We start from the raw sequence: 17452 nt of genomic DNA, 5'->3' as shown, positions 1-17452 counted from the left end.
TCACCCTTAACGCTATGACTTTTGAAACTTGATTCGTCATCACCGGCTCCCATGATCGTCGACTCTTTTTTGTGGTCATGTCTAATGGTGAGCACACTACTGGTACCACCCGAATCATCGTCACATGCCCAAAAATACCATTGCTCATCCTCGTATTCATCAAAACATGGTAGAGTGTGGTACAAGCGATAATCCCTCTCACAAGCCATTTTGAGCCAGGAATTTAGCTCTGATACCAACTGATGTAGCGTGTGATACGGAAACGAAGATCGAACACGTTGATTCTAAGAATACCCGTGAAGATCTTTTCCCAAACCCCCAAATTCATCCCCCAAAAGACAAGAATTTAAAAAAAGTCAAACAATTATTTTATAAAACTCCAAAAAACTATCCCCCGATACAAATTACATGAGAACTTATATAGAGTTTTTATGATCAACTCAATGGACATAAATTAAAACAAAACTTAATGAACACTAAATGTGGATTTATTTCATTACATAATTGAGTCGACACTTGATATTCCCGCATCATTCTCCCCACCTTTGGAAAAACTCGACCTCGAGTTTTGTCCCAGGCTAAAGCCACCTGGATCGAAAGGAACATCAATCCGATTCTTTTCGATTATTATCAAGGCCCGCCCAAGTAGTTCTACTTCACGGGTTATCTCATTTGACTCTGAACCTGTACCACCTGGGTCAAAGGGAGCATAGGACCATTTCTTGTTCACTATTGTCTTGACCCTCTCAATTAATATAGTTCCAACTAAATAACCATATAGTCGTAAACCATGGACCTCATTGTATTTTTTTACAACATACCCATCAAGTTTAACAACTTTTTCTTCATTTTGATCAATATGAGGGGCATCTTTTGACGACATAGTTTCTCCAACCTCCACAATCTGGCCATCAACCAAATTTTCAAATAGAACCTCGTACCAGATTTTTATAGCATGAGAATTTTGTATACCATGGTTTTCATCATCCAAAATAATTTCCTCAAAACTATTTGTTGGAAAATTACCTTTTAAAATTGTACAAAAGTAAATTTGAGAAGCACCAAAATCTATTGCGTTTCTTAATGCCTTCGACTTCATTGCTTTGCTCATGAATTTTTTTTGCAAGCCCCCCATGCTAAGAGGTTGAGTTCCAAATGTAGCCGCTGGACCACCCGTTACCATAGTAGGACCATCACCCTTAACGCTATGACTTTTGAAACTTGATTCGTCATCACCGGCTCCCATGATCGTCGACTCTTTTTTGTGGTCATGTCTAATGGTGAGCACACTACTGGTACCACCCGAATCATCGTCACATGCCCAAAAATACCATTGCTCATCCTCGTATTCATCAAAACATGGTAGAGTGTGGTACAAGCGATAATCCCTCTCACAAGCCATTTTGAGCCAGGAATTTAGCTCTGATACCAACTGATGTAGCGTGTGATACGGAAACGAAGATCGAACACGTTGATTCTAAGAATACCCGTGAAGATCTTTTCCCAAACCCCCAAATTCATCCCCCAAAAGACAAGAATTTAAAAAAAGTCAAACAATTATTTTATAAAACTCCAAAAAACTATCCCCCGATACAAATTACATGAGAACTTATATAGAGTTTTTATGATCAACTCAATGGACATAAATTAAAACAAAACTTAATGAACACTAAATGTGGATTTATTTCATTACATAATTGAGTCGACACTTGATATTCCCGCATCACCACCAGTCTTTCGCTTGACCTCTTAATTGACCTGTACCATAGGCTACGTAGTCATCTTCATCACAATGAGTTCTCTCAAATACCCCTTCGATGTCACTTAGCCATCGTTGGCACACAATTGGATCAACCTCTCCATTATATATGGGTGGTTTACATGCCATGAATTCCTTGTATGAACAAGGCTTTCGTCCTCCGGGTTTTTCCTTTGCTAGATTTGTATTATCCTCTAACTTCTTGATTCTCTCCTCTACTATTGATAAAACTGTGTTTTGAATTTTATCAATAAAGCCCGACAAACTGTTTTCGATTGCCTTTCCAACCTCTTCGGCAATCACTTCCCTCATTTGTTCGGTGACTCTTGGCACCGCATCATCCTTACCTCCATCCGCCATCTTTATTACTGAAATGTTTACATATATTGTTAAACATTTCATTTATAACACATGCTTTACTTGTTTTGATTCAATCAAGTTCATAACTTGATTCAATCGTTCTTGTTTCATGCATTTCTTGTGTTTGAGTGAGCTTACACACTCTTTTTCATGCATATTTGTTCATGATTTATTTCTATATTCTCTAATTTTACTTAAACAATTAAGTCTTACCGGATGTTTGATCAAGCTTGAACCAAACACTTATTGACAACCTTGAGCTCTGATTACCAACTTGTAACACTCATTGCAAATCTTAATATTTCTTCATGGAAAATACATACATTTTATATAACAAAACATGTTTTCTTGGTTTTTACAAAGTTAAGTTAAAGAGTGACAAAGCGTACTAACTGGTTTAAAACATAATATTTAACAATGTTTCAAAAACAACATCAACATCTAGCTTGAATAGATAATCGCGGAAGCATTCAAAATGTGTGTTCGGTTCTTGCACCCCATTGCTTGATCAACATCCATGACCACGAGTCGTACCTAAGGTCAAAACCATTCAAAATATTAGTTTTGACAACATTAGAAAGTATGAAATCAAGTTCCAACATGAAAATAAAAAAAAAATAAAAATTTTCCTGATTTGGTTCCGCCGCATGTCGCGACGGAAAACGTTGCACCGTTCGCGTGTCGCGACGGTTCTCGCGTGTCACGGGGTCTTCAAAGGATTCCTCCGTGTGGCGCGGGGGAACCCATTTTCCAGCAGGTGCAGGTTTAAAACCTGCATTTTTGCCCAGTTCCGGAAATTCACTATTTTCCAGTTTTAAAAGGTCATAACTCATTACTCGGTGGTCCGTTTTTACTGATTCTTTTTCCTATGAGTCCGTAATAAAATTTCGGACCTAACCATGTAAATTTTACATCACGGAAACCGAGATGCCAACAGCTTGTCCCTGATTTCCTTGTTTCGTTTATCCAACCCATTACCCAAGATTGCATTATACCACCCCCAAAGCATAGGACTATTTCCATGCTTCAACAATTATCAAGTATGAGCATTTGCTTCCCTCTCGAGGGTCGCTTGTGCTATAGTCATCATGCTTGTTTTCACGACCTTAACCATGCTTTCCGGACTCATTCAACAAGTGAATGTTCCGAGTTTTCATCCCTTGATAAGGGCTCATGTTTTTGACCCGTTTTACTTGTCTAATTCACCTTGTCACTTTTGTGACTTAGTGAGTTTTTCCTTGTTTACAAATTTTCGATATAACAACATGGACTTAAAATAAACGAAATTTAGCGAAACTACAAATTACGTACCTTCAAAGCGCACCCTTTAAGCGTGTATCACCCCCGGCTTGTCCACTAGATGACCCGGATTCTTTACCTAAAGAGTTCCGTTCATATCAAATTTTAGAACTCTTTTATACACAATAACGGACAATATATTACTGAAATCAAATATGCGTTTTGTCCGATTACTAACACTTTGATCTTTACTTAGGCGTTTCTAGAAACACCTAGTGATCAGATTTCTACATGAAAAATTACTAGGTTCTTGACATGTTATTTACATCTAAATTCACTTCAATTAAGCAAATTTTACACACTTAAACATTCAAATTACTGAATTTCATCATACAATTCAGCTTTTCACTAGATTAGAAATCATAATCCTAGTGCTTGTCTAGTCTTTACAATATCATAAATCACCTACAATGGTGATTATAATTTCTTCTAAGTATCATGAAATGATTTTCACAAATAATCATCTAGGGTTTAACCCTAAACGTCATATTACTTCAGATTCATTCATGCATCACATATTTAGGCTAAATTTCAGTTTCTCCTATCTAATCTGAAATTCAAGATGGAACAAAATACCAAAATTTTACATACCTTTATGATCCTTACTACAAGGGGATCACTAATTTATGTTCAAGACTTGATTTAGGGCAGATTTGAAGCTTCAATTTGGAGATTTGCTATGAAACTAGGGTTTGAAGAAATCCTTATGGTCGCCCCCTGCCCTTTGTTCGACCAGACATCCAGTTTTGGGGTGTTTGGTTTTGTTTTGGTTACTATTAGTAATCAAAGTTTCAGTTTTGACAAGTTTAGACCCTCAACTTTGATTTATCCGTAAGTTTGAGTGTTTTAACCCTATTATGAGTTATTTCAAGACTTGTAATTAACTAGGTTTAAATTCCTAGTTGGTTGACTCTTGTTTATTTATACTTTTAAATTTTTAATATGAAGATTTATATTTTCGGGGTGTTACACAATATTTTCGCATACTATCACATATTTTATCGCTATCACATCACATTGTACTTGCTGACAACCACGAAGATGTCGAGTGAGGACCAATTCTACCCACCTTGATAGCCGTGATATGTCGCAGTGCAACTCATTACTCAAAACGCGCAGCGCATCGCACACATTAACGTTCACGATGACATTGAGAGAGGACCTATTCTACCCTCCTCGATGACCGTGAAGCGTCGCAAAATAATCGCACGATTGAATCAAAACCCGGTTATTGTATCGCAACTTTGGATAATTAAATATATAATATGAATACATACATACGGCCCTTATGAATAATTAATACGAAACGGTGTAACGCTCAAGTCAAAACGATAAAGCCCAGCCGGACGAAAGGCCATGTCCGAACGGATGGTCCTGTCCGATCGGATGACGCTGGCCGATCGGATGACTCTGGCCGATCGGATGACCCTGGCAGATCGAATGGCCCTGTCCGATCGGATGGCCCAAACCTCCTTCTTCCTTCTCCCTTTGCCTATAAATACCTCATACGTCACCTCAACAACAGTTGAGGTGACTGCTCTCGTTCGACCAGACGCCACTTCGCCATTTTCGCTTGTTTTCTCGCAAATCTTGTAAGTTTTCAACTTAAACTTTGTACTTCTATGATCTACACTCGATTCCACACCTTTCTATCTTTTAAAAACCAACTTTCAACCGTGAAATCTACGGATTTGAGGTATTCAAAGATGATGTCATCAAGAGTTCATATGAACTTCAAAGTATGACTCCATCTTACCATGAATAACTCAGATCTGAGTGATTTCCACGTGTTCTGTAACAAATTCACCGAAAGATCTAAGTATCTAACCAAAGTTTTGCGTGATTTCAAATCAAACATGGAGAAACCATCAAGAACGGCCCAAACTGATGGAACGGGGTGGTTCCCGACCGTTAGGACGGGTCGGAACTGGTGGAATTTCATTTGTTTAACATGATGTCACGCCGTATCAGTAAATACGACCGGTAACTTTTTCAAAAACAAATGAGAGTGACTTAATCGAGAGGAATCGAACGGCAAATCAACCTCAAACCAGCCGATAGGTTAACATGCTAACCGAACGGTCTGCATGTCAGCCGACCGGGTAACATGCTAACCGACCGGTCAGCATGTCAGCCGATCGAATAACATGCCCACCAAACGGTCAGCATGTCAGCCGACCGAGTAACATGCTAACCGACCGGTCAGCATGTCAGCCGATCGGATAACATGCCAACCGAACGGTCAGCATGTCAGCCGACCGAGTAACATGCTAACCGACCGGTCAGCATGTCAGCCGATCGGATAACATGCCAACCGACCGGTCAGCATGTCAACCGATCGGGTAACATGCTAACCGACTAGTCAGCATGTCAGCCAATCCGGCTCATCCAATCGGGTTGCCACTAGCCCTATTATCCAACTTTTCACCGCACCTCGCTTACGCTACCATCCCGTGATCATACTAAATCAGGCGCACTCCAAATTAACCCAGTCAAGTTGTGTCCTCGCTAAATACGCACTGTGCGTATACTCGAACCCTTTTAATCGCATTTTGGGTGTAACATACGTTCCTAGTAAATCGAACTTATCAAACGAATTATTCAATTAATCTATTTATCACTTGTGAATAACTGTTATGCATATTTACACGTGATGCTAGTTACATATGTGTTAGGACTTATACTCGCGAGGTCCCGCCTTACCTAGTATAGTACTATAGCACCCGACGGGGTCTAGTTAGGATGAATAACAATCGCAATCGCAGCTCGAGTGACTTAGCTGGTAGTATCTGTCTTTCTGCATGTATGTTGAGGTATCCCGTTTATGTATTTGGTAATTCGCAGCATTTTTATCTGTTTTACGCTACACTATCAAAACTTGTATACTCGCCAATACTTTTGTATTCACGTTGTTTTAACGTATGTTGCAGGTTAGATCACTACCTACATCAAATCAAGCTAGGAAGTCTAGAAACTCGCCTAAAATCTAGGTTGTCGGATTTGTATTGTTCGAGAGCACAAGAAATCTGTGATAACTTACGTGATTGTATTATTTGTTAGTATGGGATAACGAATGTAATAAATATTATCGCTAGATAGTTGTTACGGATTCTCTTGAGCAATCTGATTCGCATAGTGCCGCGCCCCGATGATTCCGCCATCAGTTGGGATGTGACACTACCTGCCTCTGGCTCCCCTGCTACACCAAGGGTAGGTAGCCGCTCTACAAGAACGGACGGACCAGAGGTCGAACCGTCGTCTCAAGAGATGTCCTATTAAAAATGGAAATTATTTTATTATGATTAGCTATATTGCAATTAAAAATTTTTGATTTAAAAAGGAATCAAAGGCATGTTGGTGTTTTTTAATTGTTGCTTAGGTGTATGAACCCATCTAATCTAATCTAATTTTTAATAATGATTCAAATTAATGTTACTTGGTAAACTCTTCTTTAATATCACAATTTTTACTTTTATTTTATTTTAATAATGGATATCACTTATTATAAATCTACAAATAATTCTTTCATGATTAATAATAATGAATACCAGATTTTTTGATAAGTCAAATATTCAATATCGCATTTTATGGTAATTGATATAATTTCAAGTTTAAATTCATACTTAAATTATCTCCAAACTAATTTTCATTATTATCCATAATTTTAGTTTTATGATTTAAAATCTTTTTATGTACCTCCTTTATAACAAGTTTACTATTGAATTTAATAATACGTTTATATAAAAAACATATAAATTTAAAAGAACTCAATTTCAAAAATAACAATCTAAAAAAATTCTATAAATATGTATATATTTTCATTTAACATTTTATCATTTATTCGGTCTTATTGTAATACACGAAATAAAAAAAGACAATTTTCTCTTGCTACATGTTTCACGAGGAAAATAAATAAAATTAAAGGACAATTGTTATCTAAAGTTTGTTTGTTTTTAAATTAACCAGTGATTTCACATGGTTTATACATGACTTTTTTTAGAGTCAAAAGTAAGGATAAATAACTGTTAGTTATTGATAAAAACGACAATCTTTAAAGTTGGACATCCAATGTTATTTACAAAGAAGCTTTTAGATATATATCATTTGTATTTGTGTTAATAAATTTGTAAATTATAGACTTAACATTGATATGTAATTTTAGTTATTACATATAATGTAATTGTAATTATTATTTATTATAAATATTTTCTATTGTAACCTTTTTTTTACCTGATCCCGTGTAGTATACGAGTTTATAACCTAGTAATATTATATAAAAAACCTCCCCATCGACATGAGTTTTACTATGTCTATCAATATATATTTTAAAATATAAATCGTAGGAATATAACATTTATTAAATCTATCTACTATAATAAAAGAAACTAATAAGTGGACACATGTCATTCATTGGAGTTATCTACTTAATTATAAATAATAAATATTAATTAAAAGATAATTAAAATTTTAAATTTAATATAACTTTACACAATTCGTATAGGAGATAATATAATATTTTAAAATATTTATTAGATTTCAAAATTATTTATCCTGAAATTAACAAAAGACGTACACTAAATATAAATTAGAGTAAATTACGATTTTGGCCCCTGTGGTTATATCACTTTTACCCTTTTAGCAAAAAAAAATCTTTTAACATCTGAGCCCCCAACGTCTTTTTTTCTAACCCTTTTGGCCCCTAACACTAACCCCATCCATTTAATTTTTGGGGGCAAAAGGGTTAGAAAAAAAATACGTTTGGGGCCAAAGGGTTAGAATAAAATACGTTGGGGACTCAAATGTTAAAAGATTCCTTTTGGTGCTAAAAAGGTAAAAATGATATAACCACAGAGGCCAAATCGTTATTTACTCTATAAATTAATATAATGTAAATGGTGTATTTATTTTATTAAACTAAAGTAGTTAAGAGTAGAACTTATTTCAAAAATGTTTATAAGGGGTAAACAAAAACATTAATCAATGTCTATTGGTTCTATACTTTTATTTTCGTATTCAACTCTCAACTCAAATACGGTATTCACTATGTTTACGTGACATTTATAAGAACCATCACCGCAATCACCCCATCTATCATATATCGAGTATATTCGTTAGTTTTTTTAAAGATATATTTTTTTTATTAGATTCATTCAACCTGTGTAATAAATGAGGTTTTTTAAAGATCTAATGTTTTTATTATTTACTATACAAAATTACATTTATGCAACTCGTGTAATACACCGGGTTTTTAAAAATATAACTTTTTTTATTATGTGGTATATAAAATTAGATTTATTCAATCCGTACAATACACGGGGTTTATAAAGATATAACAAGATATAACTTTTTATTGATTGGTATATAAAATTACATTTATTCAACCCATGTAATAAACAACATTTTTAAAGATATATTGTTTTATTATTTGGTATATAAAATTACATTTATTCAACCCGTGTAATAAACGAGGTTTTTAAAGATATTTTTTATTATTTGGTATATAAAATTACATTTATTCAATCCGTGTATTACACGGGGTTCTAACCTAATAATGAAATATAACAAAATAACATTTATTAAATAATAAAACAATAAGTTAATTAAGTATAATTATTTTATAACATAATTTGACATCAATAAAAAATGAAGTAAAATAAGTGTTTGAAAATCTAAATCTAATAAAAGGTTTCATAAAATGTCACTTGTCAATTTCTAATGCAAAAGACTCCATAAAATAGGGGTGTGCAATAACTGAACCGTTAATTAAAACCGAACCGAAATTAACCGAAACCGAATTAACCGAAAGTCGGTTAACGGATATTTTTTTTACCATCGGTTAACCGAAATTAACCGAAATGAACCGAATCATTTATTTTTTTATATATTTCTAGCATTTATACATCTATTTCATATATTTCATTAGGGTTGTAAACGAACCGAACGAATACGAACAAGGCCATGTTCGTGTTCGTTCGTTAAGGATTTTAACATGTTCGCGAACTGTTCATGAACACATACCGAATATAAGTTTATGTTCGTGTTCGTTCGTTAAGGAAATTCAGTTGGTCACGAATAGTTCGTGAACACTGGCCTCGAACACAAACGAACGCAAGCAAATAAAAACTAACACAAACGAACATTTAACTTGAAAATTATAAAAAATAAAAACATTGTTATCCTTAAATATTGGATATAAGTAATTAATACCACCATCAAATGATAAATCAAAACACAAGAAGTCTACTACACCACCAAACGATGAATCAAGTTTAACTAACTTATATATAATTATCCCCAAAAATGTCATAGAATGTCCAAATTTTAGCTAACTAGGGTTTCAAGTTTTCAATATGTTTAGATTAAAGGTTTATTATTTTTTAATATTATCAAACGAACATGAACGAACGTAACTGAACATATTACCGAACGTTCACGAACGCAATCGAACGAACGAGACCTGTGTTCGTGTTCGTTCGTTAAGCTATCCAAACAAAATTTTTTGTTCGTGTTCGTTCGTTAAGCAAATCGAACGAACATAAACGAACTTCCCGTCGAACTGTTCACAAACTGTTCGCTGAACGTTTGGTTCGTTTACAGCCCTATATTTCATGTTTTATACTTTAATTTCATGTAATAATACCCCTGTTTCATTTGATTTTGCCTTCATTTCATTTATTTATACATTCAATTCATTTATTTAAACATCTATTCATGCATTTATACCTCCATTTCATTTATTTATACATCCATTTCATGTATTTATACATCTATTTCATGTATTTATACCTCCATTACATGTATTTCTAAGCCAAAAAATTAGCCTTTGTTTGAATTGGTTATCAACCGAAAATTAACCGAACCGAACCGAAAACCGACAAATTAACCGAATTAACCGAACCGATTAACCGATGACTTCGGTTACGGTTACGGATAATGCTAATAACCGAACCGAGCCGAACCGTGCACACCCCTACCATAAAATGTCACTTGCAAATGTCTAATGCAATTGAGCTTTTAAAATACAAGTTATAATTTTGTCAACAATCTTTTCAAATTCTACCAAAAAATACAAAATTTTAACTAATTTCTTGATTTTTTTTCAAATCAAGAAGAAGATATCAAAAATCAAAAACATAATTATCTTTCTCATCAATTTCTAGATTTTTCTCAAATCACCACGTAAGAAAAAAAAATCAAAAGCTATTATCTTTTCCTTTTTCCAATTTTGAAAATCACTACAGAAGAAAAAATCAAAACTATTATCTTTTCATTTTTCCAATTTTGAAGGTAACAACGAAATTGGTTTATATTTTTAATTAATCAACAAGTAATTAGATTTCCTTTGGTTTTTAAATTGGATTTGGTTTATATTTTTTTAATTAATCAACAAGTAATTAGATTTATTTTAATTTTTAAATTAGAATTTAAAAAACCGTAATTAGACCCTCTTTAAATTAAATTCTAATAAAAGGTCCCATAAAATGCCACTTGTCAATTTCTAATGCAAAAGGCTCCATAAAATGCCACTTGTCAATTTCAAATGCAGTTGAGCTTTTATAATACAAGTTATAATTTTGTCAATAAGCTTTTCAAATTCTACCAAAAAAACACAAAATTATAACAAATTTCTGGATTTTTCTCAAATCACGAATGAAGATATCAAAAATAAAAAACACAATTATTTTTCTCATTAATTTCTGGATTTTTCTCAAATCACCACAGAAGAAAAAAAAAATCAAAAGCTATTATCTTTTCCTTTTTCCAATTTTGAAAATCACGACAGAAGAAAAAAAATCAAAAACTATTATCTTTTCCTTTTTCCAATTTTGAAGGTAACAACGAAATTGGTTTATATTTTAATTTCTCAAATCACCACAGAAGAAAAAAAAATCAAAAAGCTATTATCTTTTCCTTTTTCCAATTTTGAAAATCACGACAGAAGAAAAAAAAATCAAAACCTATTATCTTTTCCTTTTTCCAATTTTGAAGGTAACAACGAAATTGATTTATATTTTAATTCATCAACAAGCAATTAGATTTACTTTGGGTTATAAATTGGATTTGGTTTATATTTTTTTTAATTAATTAGTGTGCGTTGAGCGTGGTATGATTTTATTAATATTTTAAGTTCATTTTACGCATTAGTCAAGTTTTAAATTTATAAAACACGATATTGTACTAACACTAAACACACACTTGGGCAAGTGCACCAATCGCGAGCGTAGTATAGTGTTGGTAAGATACCGAGGTGGTCCAAGGACACAAGAGCTTTTAATACCGATTTATCGTCAACGTTTAATCGATCTAAATTTTTTATAAAGGTTTTTAAACATGAAAATAAATCTAAAAATCAAAAGATAAATAAAATGAAAAACAAATAGACAAGATAGAATCACTTGGATCCAACTCATCTTGTACCCTTTGATGATTTTTGCATTTTCGGACTTTTTAAGAGATTAGCTTAGTTATAGTAGTAGGCCCCACTTTTGAATGTGACGTTACCCTCAACCCAGTGGTTTGAGTCATTAGGGATACAATCCCAAAGGGTCGGAATATTGAAAGATAATTAAATAAGTTATTAATGCGAAAAGTGGTAGGCCCCTCCTTTGAAGGTGACGTTACCCTCGGCTAAGTCGTTTGAGTCAGCAAGGATACAATCCCAAGAAGCTGGTTTAATGTTTCAATAGTAGTTTACATATGAGGGGTTCAAGCTATTCGCACCCCCGCCATCCAATACCTTTGGGGCATTGAAGGAGATCCTAGTAAGCTTGAACCAAGTCCTCGCAGCATCTATACACTGAACGAGACAAGAACTTTACCAAACCACCCTTCTAACCCCCTTCCAGGTAGTTAACACGCTTTATAAAGACCGTAAAGACACGAATGAGAAAATCAACGACATCATGAGAAAATGGTAAAGAAAATTCACTTTCAACATAAGAAACTAGTTATTAAAGTCATTAATACATACCCAATTAAAAAGTGCCGAAAGATTAAAAATCAAAAGTAATACATTAAAGACTTGTCTTCACCAAGTGATGTAAGAGATTAGCCAAGCATGGCCTTTGATTGACAAGAACTCTTACTATCAATCTTGGATCCCGAGACTACTACATACTCTAAAGATGAAAGATGGATGATGGTGGTGGGTGTTGGTGTTGTAGTGGTGGCAAAGTGAGAGAGAAGTGGTTTGTCAAGGAATGCCTTTGAAGTGAACCAAATACCCCTATTTATAGTCAGAACAATGCTCCGATCACGGCCCCGTGGTCAACTCTTTGCTGTACTATCAAGATTCTGCACATCTGAGAGTTGACCACGCCCCATGGTGAGCTGGGCACGGCCCCGTGGTGGGCGTAGAAGCTTCTGCAGGATTTGTCTTGTTGTGTGAGGTCTGACCACGCCCCATGCCTGGCTGGGCACGGCCCCTTGGTCAGCTTCTGTTTCTTGTTTCTGTCTTGGGAGATACTGCCGAGGGGTCAGGCATGTCACGTTATTCCTTCTTCTTGTATTTATGTTGGTTTTTGGCTACTTATTTGTTCCTTTTGTTCTTTTAAGCTCATTTGATCATGTAAATTCAAAAGAAAGAAAGAAATGCTCTTTTTCCAACACTAGTACTAAAAAAAATGTTGGTTTTATGCCTCTATTTATGTAATTTATATGTTGCATTTTGTACACATCAAATACCCCCACACTTGAATCTTTGCTTGTCCTCAAGCAAAACTCTTTAAATGTGGCTTACACACCTAAATGGAATAGGTAGAGAAGAAGTTTTGTGGCGAATCTTGAATGTCGGGAATCCAAGATCTTTATTTAATTTTATTTTTATTTTATTTACAATTATATTCGTCATGATTTTGTTTAGAACAACTTGTTAAGAAAAATTATTTATTTGGGCATAGCATGCCTTTTTAAAAATCTATTTATTTATATACAAGTTCACATACCTCACGGGAGATCACTCAACACTCGGCCGAAGGTGTATTTTTGTGAAACACTCGATTCCGGCATGGGACTTACTTCTACCATATGCTTGTCAAGCGATCAAACCTCTTTCTTTTTAACTATAAACCTTCGTAAATATCAAGAGGACTTTGGAAAGGGTTAGGCTTGCGCTAAGGGTAGGTGGTTTTTGGGTTAGTAGTTAGCGAAATGGCGAAAAGCGTAATAAGCGTCGGTTGTCGTAAAACCTTTTCTTTTGTTTTTGTGACATTTATTCAAACTAAGCATATTCAAACAAGATTTTTGAGGAACTTGTTTAGTTATTGCAAAATTCTCTCTCTCGTTTTTTTTTTCATGTCACAAGATAACCGAGCTTTTTACTAAAACAAATGGGTTTGAAAGGAAAAAGGTTTTGGTGGGTAATGGGTGTTTGTATTACGGGTTTTTGAAATGAAAAGGTTTAGGCTCAAAGGGGTTAACTAGGGGATTTTAGGTAAGGGAGAAATAAGAAGGAAAACAATGGTTTTGAAAGAAAAAGTTAGTCATAATGCCTCCATCATTTACTTACTTGGGTTTAAGTTGGTAAGGACCGAGAATGTATCGTCTTGGCAAGTTCTAGAGTCGTAAGAACCAATCGGCTATTCACACAAGAAACGAAAATGGGCATTTAGTTTAAAGATGTATGCATGTATGCTCAATAAAGGCTCAAAACTCACTTATTGTGGAAATGGGTTTATAGTGTGAACAACTGTATATAATCAAATTTTAAAAAAATTTGTCATGCCTTTTTTATTATTTTCTTATTTGGTTCTTTTTTTCACGACACTATCAGTTGTAAATTTGTAAAAACATAACCTTTTTAGAACTTGTTATTCCCAAATTAAACCAAGACAAGTAAAAAGAATGAAAATTTTTGAAAAGATTTGGGGTGATTAGCGGTTCCAATATGAGTAAGATTCAAGGTTTTAGCTTCCCCCAATACTTAAATTACACATTGTCCTCAATGTGTCCAAAAATACTTTTTTAGGTTGATTCGAATGTGTAAAAGCGTGTTAAAAACAAGATTTTGTGTTACTGGGCATCTGGCCACGGGCCCGTTTGGTCTGGGCACAGCCCCGTGGTCAGAGTGCCAGTAACAAAATTGAACAGAAGGTTGACCATGGGGCGTGTCCACTGGGAACGACCCATGGCCAGTTACCTGACCAGACACTGTTTTCTCCAGAGTCTGGGCACGAGGCGTGTTGGGTTGGGCACGACCCCATGCTGCACATGCTGGGAAGCTGAAAAAGTTGTCGGAAGACACTATTACGTGCATGGGGTGTGGTTTTAACATCCCTTTGGCAACTTTCATCTTTTCGAGTGTGATTTATTCCTGAAAAGTAAGACTAGACTAGAAAACATAAAAGTTAAACTAAATTAACACTAAGGATAGTTCCGCGGAATGCCTCTGTGGCGCGCCACGTTTATAAGGGTCCTTGGCTAGACCCAAAGCCAGTCATATGTTACCCGAGCGGGATGTCTCGCATCCCGTGTTGCACCATCGGAGAGCGTCATCCAAGCTTGAGTCTATGACATCCATGTAGTTGACCATGTCGTCCTCTACTCTTTCTCCAACCCTGAATTTCATCTCCTTGTCTCCAACCCTCAATGTTAACTTTCCGTCACTCATATCGACCATGGTATGAGCGGTGGCGAGGAATGGTCTTCCTAGAATGAGGGGAACTTTGGTGTCTTCTTCCATGTCGAGTATGACAAAGTCGGCCGGAAAGACAAATTCTCCGACTTTTACCAATAGATACTCGATGACACCTTGTGGGTATTTGACAGACCTATCAGCGAGTTGTATGCTCATTTTTGTGGGGCTCGTTTTTCCTAGTCTGAGTCGGTCAAACATTGACGCAGGCATAAGATTGATGCTAGCCCCAAGGTCGGCTACTGCATTTCGTATGGGTGATCCCCAAATGGAGCAAGGGATGGTAAAGCTTCCGGGGTCGATCTTCTTTTGTGGGAGCTTATTAAGTAGTACGGCTGAGGAATCTTCACTTAGGTTGACCAATTACAAAGTTTCAATCTTTCTTTTGTGGGTGAGGAAGTTTCTCATGAATTTTGAGTATTTTGGCATTTGAGTGAGGACTTTTACAAATGGGAGATTGATATGCAATTGCCTTAGTAAGCTTATGAATTTTGTGAATTGCTCATCGGTCTTTTGGCGAAGTAACCGACCGGGTAGGGTACCGAGGGGTTTTTGGTAGGTTTAGAATTTTGTGGGATGGTTGTTTCTTGGTTAGATGAGGGTGAGTTTGTGGTTTGGTTGGGTGGATTGTTGTTGGTTGGGGGTATTGGTGTTTCCTCGGGACCTACTTTTCGGTTTCTTAATGCTATGAGGTGTATTTGCGCCTTTGGATTGGTTTCGGTATTGCTAGGTAATGCGCCTTGTGGTCTCTCGGAGAAACTTTGGGCTAGTTGGCTTATTTGTTTTTCAATGTTTTCAATACTAGATCGTTGGTTTCTAATGTCGGATTCCATTTCTAGGAACCGATCCGAGTACCTTTTGTCGGTCTCTGAGATGGGGCGTGTGATGAGGTCTTCAAGCCTCTCCCAGCCCCCTTGTTGTTGAGTGAAATTTTGTGACTCATTTCTTGGTTGTTGTTGAAATGTTGGTCATTGATTTTGATTTTGTTGGTTACTACTATTCCTGGGCTCCCTCCAACCAAGGTTAGGGTGGTTACACCAACCATGGTTGTAGGTACCCGTGGGGGGACCCGACGGTCTAGGTCGATTATCAATGTAGTTTACCACTTCCGTTTGGTTTTCCATTTCTTTCATACAACTCTAATTTTCATGTGGCCCACCACACCCTTCACAAGCCATAACTGATGTTTTTGCGATTTCTAAATTTTTGATTTTTGAGGATAGGGCCTCGATTTGGGCTTGTAAAGAGGTGTTCTCGTCTACTTTATGGGCGCCTGGGGCAATAGATTTTGAGCCTCGGGGGGTGTGCCATTGAAAATTGTTTTGAGCAGTTTCCTTAATTTGATTATAGATTTCATTTGGGCGTCTATTACCTAGAAGTCCCCAGGAGCTTGAGTCGAGTGTTTGTCTCGTGTGTGGCAATAATCCATTATAGAAAGTGGATACTTGTTGCCACACTGCGAGACCATGATGAGGGCATTTCCTCAATAGCTCCTTGAATCTTTCCCAAGTTTCATATAAGGATTCCCCGTCCTCTTGTGAATATGTATTTATTTCAGTCTTTAATTTAGCGGTTTTAGAGGGTGGGAAATACTTATATAGAATTTTTTGGGCAAGTTCATCCCAAGTGTTTACCGATCCACTTGGGAGGGTGTTGAGCCAAGCCTAGGCTCGGTCTTTTAGTGAAAATGAGAACATTCAGAGGCGGACGGCGTCGTTTGATGCTCCGTTGATCCGGAAAGTGTCACATATTTCCAAAAAGTTGGTAATATGTAAATGGGGATCTTTATCGGGTGGGCCATGGAATGTTGCGGAATTTTGGAGCATTTGGATCAAATGCGGCCGAAGTTCGAAGTTGTTGGCATCGACGTTCGGCATATTGATGGCGGCTCCGAGGTTACCGACCGTTGGCCGTAGGTAATCCATTAGGGTACGTTGATCCACCATCGGGATTTGATCCCCCGAAGCTATAACAACCTTACTAAAACCCCTTAACATAACCCTAAACGTCCCTATTTTACCCCGTATACGAGAAACGAGCCTAAAATACCTTAATATTTGAAAAAATCCAATAAAAATAAATATACGAAGCCCTCGCGGGCTGCGACCCGTTCTTCCAAGGCTGTCGCGAGGCGCGACTCAGTGCCACCAGGCGGCACACCTTTGTGCCACGTGTCCTGTTACGTATCAAGGCTACACCCTTGACTCACCAAGAGCTAGATCCTAACCTACTGGCCTCGCTGGCCGCGAGAGAGGAACAAGGGGGCGTCGCGGGCCACGAGCCGCCCTCCGATCAGCACTATAAAAGGGGCCTCAGGCCTCAGTTTAACGTCTCCAAAATCTTTCTTTCTCTCTCAAAGTTATAGTAATATTGCTCGGGATATAACACCCCTAAAAAGCGAA

At 36.2% G+C, this 17452-nt stretch overlaps 1 long non-coding RNA gene and 1 other non-coding gene across 2 annotated transcripts; one reads left to right on the top strand and one right to left on the bottom strand.

Annotated features, from left to right (window-relative positions):
• Positions 1-2485: 2485 nt before the first annotated feature.
• On the bottom strand, positions 2486-4151 carry LOC110920589. Its single transcript, XR_002581793.2, has 3 exons — positions 4010-4151; positions 3431-3497; positions 2486-2653 (listed from the first exon to the last, which is right to left on the bottom strand). It is a non-coding gene; the product is annotated as an uncharacterized LOC110920589 (long non-coding RNA).
• A 12360-nt stretch (positions 4152-16511) lies between these two features.
• LOC118489658 lies at positions 16512-16618 on the top strand. The gene has a single exon (XR_004887675.1). It is a non-coding gene; the product is annotated as a small nucleolar RNA R71 (small nucleolar RNA).
• Positions 16619-17452: the final 834 nt, after the last annotated feature.

This window comes from Helianthus annuus, chromosome 17 (assembly GCF_002127325.2).
Source record: "Helianthus annuus cultivar XRQ/B chromosome 17, HanXRQr2.0-SUNRISE, whole genome shotgun sequence".
Lineage (NCBI taxonomy): Eukaryota > Viridiplantae > Streptophyta > Magnoliopsida > Asterales > Asteraceae > Helianthus > Helianthus annuus.
Note: the sequence above shows the minus strand (reverse complement) of the source record. Positions and strands in the feature narration are given on the sequence as shown.